The sequence below is a fragment of the Ornithorhynchus anatinus genome, chromosome 4, assembly GCF_004115215.2.
Source record: "Ornithorhynchus anatinus isolate Pmale09 chromosome 4, mOrnAna1.pri.v4, whole genome shotgun sequence".
NCBI lineage: Eukaryota > Metazoa > Chordata > Mammalia > Monotremata > Ornithorhynchidae > Ornithorhynchus > Ornithorhynchus anatinus.
Genome location: NC_041731.1, coordinates 119627384 through 119631961, shown reverse-complemented (window position 1 = coordinate 119631961; position 4578 = coordinate 119627384). Strand labels below are relative to the sequence as shown.

The 4578-nt window shown below is 45.4% G+C and overlaps 1 non-coding gene across 1 annotated transcript; it reads right to left on the bottom strand.

Annotated features, from left to right (window-relative positions):
* Positions 1-4224: 4224 nt before the first annotated feature.
* Positions 4225-4362, bottom strand: LOC114811761. The gene has a single exon (XR_003759457.1). It is a non-coding gene; the product is annotated as a small nucleolar RNA SNORA7 (small nucleolar RNA).
* Between the last annotated feature and the right edge of the window lie 216 nt (positions 4363-4578).

The following is a 4578-nucleotide window of genomic DNA, read 5'->3' as shown; positions in this document are numbered from 1 at the left end:
TGGACCTTTATTTTTGACTATCTGGCAGCTAGGAATGGACTCAGAGAATGGACATGAGAGCATAGAGCATTCTGATTTTTTTTCAGACTCCTTCCTGCCCCCAAAGATGAGTGCCTAGCTGAACTCACAGATATCTGGATCAAGGGGGCAGGGAGGACAGGCAAGGAAGAGCTCCCTGTGGGCACGGATCGTCTTTACCTACTCCTTTGTATCATACTCTCCCAAGCACTTAGTACAGTGCTTTGTCTAAAGGAAGCGCTCAGTCAGTAACATTGACTGAATGCGGAAATTGCCTCTTTCTCCTTTCCAAGGGACAGTGACCACTGAAAGTCCCGGCCCCATCTGACTTGGCTTGGTCATGCCAAATTGGGCTAAGATCATGGAGCTAGGATCATTTAATAATAATGTTGGTATTTGTTAAGCGCTTACTATGTGCCGAGCACTGTTCTAAGCGCTGGGGTAGACATAGGGGAATCAGGATGTCCCATGTGGGGCTCACAGTCTTAATCCCCATTTTACAGATGAGGGAACTGAGGCACAGAGAAGTTAAGTGACTTGCCCACGGTCACACAGCCAACAAGTGGCAGAGCTGGGATTCGAACTCATGAGCCCTGACTCCAAAGCCCATGCTCTTTCCACTGAGCCACGCTGCTTCTCCACTCTTAGTTGAACATTATTGCTGCACTGTTGTATTAGGAAAAGAGTCCATGTGCAATGCCTTGCTATGCCAAACGTTTGTCGAGTGCATCACTGAGATTCCCTGTTGATTTTAGAGCTTTGTGAGGGGGAAGTTTTGCGGTGGGTTTTTTTTTTTTTTTTAAGGAATTTGTGTATTGTCGCAGAGTGTAATTTGCATTTTCTCCCTTATAAAAACATTCTCTGCCGTGCCTCTGGCAAAATTTTATGGGGGGGAAAATCATGTGAGACTCTGATTCCAGTCATATACTGGCTAGAGTTATTCAGCTATGGACAGGCCCCTTCCTTTTGTTGCCTTTTTTCTACTGTTGGAGAGCTGATTCTATGCAGCTGAAAAACTGGAGATTGAAAGTAGGTGAACATGAGGATGAGTCTGAATGTTGGAATTATTCCCAGAGCCACTGAGGAAAAACATAAAGGAAGGCATCACTTAATTATCAGACTCCGAGGCTCTGTCTATCTCTATGCAGAGGCATTGCTCTGGATGGGAATGTACAACCAGAAAGGGGAATTACGGCCAAGCTCACCATCGCTCTGATCATATGACTCTCCAACCTCCCTTTTCCCCTTAAGTCCTGCTCAGTTCTGCTAAGAACTGGGTCAGATCAGAACTGGTCTCCAAGGTTTGAGCAAGTTGATTGGCATTGTGTGACCTTGGGCAAGTCACATCATTTCTCTATGCTTCAGTTAGCTCATCTGTAAAATGGGGATGAAGACTTTGAACCCCATGTGGGACAACCTGATTACCTTGTATCTGCCCCAGCCCTTAGAATAGTGCCAGGGACATAGTGAGTGCTAAACAAATAACATTATTATTATTATTATTATTATTATTATTATTATTATTATATTCATCCAGGATAACTTCTCCCCTTAATGGCATTTTGGCAGACCTCAAAGTAGAATCTGTCCATCTGTGAATTGGTCAATACCACTGCTTGAACATGCCTGGGGGGAGGGAATTACATTAGGATGGGCAGGAGTTACAGAGGAAGAAGTAACAAACCAATTTTAAAAAAGCATATAACCAGGATATGTGTGGGTGTTTGTAAGAATGTGAAGGAATGCACATGAATAGGTTGAGGAATGAAAGGATTAATGTTGAAATTCCTCTCCTGGAGAGGTTTGTGTAAGCTTCTTGTAAGCAGAGATCTCATCTATTAAATTTTTACCAAGTCCTTTGTATAGTGCTTTGCACATAGTAAACAGTAAGCTCATTGTGGAAAGGGAATGTGTCTGCTTATTGTTATATTTTACTCTCCCAAGTACTTACTACAGTGTTTTGCACAAGAGCTCAATAAATACAATGAATAAATTTTAAAAAATAAGTTTTCGATTGAGTCACCAGTTCCCCTAAATAGCAGTTAATAATAACAATAATGATAATAATAATAATGATCCTTGTGATATTTGTTAAGCTCTTACTATATGGCAGGTACTGGGGTGGATACAAGCAAATCAGGTTGGACACAGTTCCTGTCCTGCACAGGGCTCACAGTCTTAGTCCCCATTTTTTACAGATGAGGTCACTGAGGCTCAGAGAGTTAAGTAACTTGCCTAAGGCCACACAGCAGACAAGTGGCAGAGCCGCGATTTGAACCTGTGCCCTTCTGACTTCCAGGCCCGAGCTCTATCCACTACGTCATCCTGCACGCTAAGCACTCAGGATGCCAGCAGTCAGGGCGAGGAAGGACTGACCAGCTTTCAGGAGCCAGTTGGAAACAGACTAGAAGCCCCGCTGTGTACTGAAATTGTGACCCGTGAGGAAATAGCACTGTGCAGACCCAAAGATGATATTCACATCACAGGAGACATATTTCCCTTTCAGGGTCATATTTGGAGAGTTTCCAGTACTCTACCGGGCTCAACTATGGGAGGGAGAGTCAAGCAGAGGCATATCCACTCCATTTCAAGCTTGCCCAGTGGCTAGTGAGTGGAAGGCAATCAGCTACAAGTCAAAACTCCCCTGTGCTGGGCAGCAGCTTCACGGGTGACGATAGAAGGTGGACACTCAAGTTGACTGTGCAGAAGGAGGCAATGGTAAACCACTTCTGTGTTTTTACCAAGAAAACTCTACGGATCCACTACCAGAATGATTGCAGATGGAGGTGGGGCGTTCTGGGAGAGGTGTTCTTGTTGTCGTTATGGGTTGGAGGCGACTCGACGGCATAAGACAAGACAAGGAGACTTTGGAATGGTCTTGTCAAGTGTATGCAACGTGAAAACGCACACTACTCCTGCACTGTAGACAGTGTGGATGGGAAGGGAAATGACAACTGTGAAGAATCGGGGCGTTAGGCAGAGAAAGGCCTGAGATGGGTCGGCCTGCACAAGGGGAGCTGCAGCGGGGAGAAGCAGGGTGGCCTAGCGGATAGAGCACGGGCCTGGGAATCAGGAGGACCTGGGTTCTAATCCCAGCTGCTGTGTGACCTTGGGCAAGTCACTTCTATGTGCCTCAGTTCCCGCATTTGTAAAATGGGGATTAAGACTCTCACTCACTAAATACGATTGAATGGTTACCCACAGTTTTAATGATCATCGAGGACATGAGACTGCAGTATGGAAGAATTAGGTGATGGAGGGTAGAGGGAAAGTGCACCCTGGATGTATCTGAGCCTGTGAGGATAGTCACTTGGGAAGGTATCTAGTCTTGGGTTCTAGTGGTGAGTATGAAGGCTAGGGAGGTAACAGTATGGGATGGAAGGGTGGTGCTAGGCTGTGGTTCAAGACTCTGCTGGAAACAGAAGGCAGTGTGGCCTAGGCCTGAGAGTTAGGAGACTCAGATTCTAGTCTCAGCTTTGCCACTTTCTGCTTTACTCTGTGACCGTGGGAGGGTCAGGCATGGAATAATCGATAGAACACGGGCCTGGGAGTCAGAAGATCATGAGTTCTAATCCCATATCCAACACTTGTCTGCTGTGTGACCTTGGGCAAGTCACTTCACTTCTCTGGGCCTATTACCCCATCTGTAAAATGGGGATAAGATTGTGAGTCTCAAGAGGGACAGGGACTGTGTATAACACAATTTGCTTGTATCCACCCCAGCGCTTAGTACAGTGCTTGGCACATAGTAAGTGCTTAACAAATACCACAATTATTATTATTATTTAACCTCTCTGGGCTTCTGTTTCTTTATCTATAAAAAGGGATAGATTGCGAGTGCTGTATGGGAAACTATTACATCCAAATGGAATATCTTTCATTTTCCTCAATCATTCGTAATTATTAAGCATTTACAGCATGGAGAGCACTGGACTAAGCATTTGGGAGAGTACAGTGAAATAGAGTTGGTAGACAGGTTCTCTGCTCACATGTCTCTGACCCATATGTTCTATGACCCTTAGCGACTCCATGGACACATCTATCCCAGAACGCCCTGCCTCCATCTGCAATAATCCTGGAAGTGTTTCCACAGAGTTTTCTTGGTAAAAATACAGAAGAAGCTTATCATTGTTACCTTCTGTGCAGTAAACCTGTCTCTGCCCTCGACTCTCTCCCATGCCGCTGCTGCCCAACCCGGGAGTTTTGACTTGTAGCAGAAGACCTTCCTCTCGCTAGCCACTGGTCAAGCTAGGAATGGAATAGGTAGGCCTCTGCTTAACTCTCCCTCCCATAGCCGAGACCGGTAGAGTCCTGGAAACTCTCCAGGTGGCATCCCGAGAGGGGCCTAATTGATACACATTCGGACATTTTAATCTTACTTTTTGAAAATGACTTCATTGTACAGGCCGTAAGCAGGTTACACAGTAGTGAGACTTCACTGCCTCACCAAAAAAGTAATTACAAAGTTGCTTAGTGGAAAGAGCAAAGGACTGGGAGTCAGGCGACTTAGGCAAGGTACTTACTCTGGCGGCAGGGAACGTGTCTACCGTCTCTGTTATA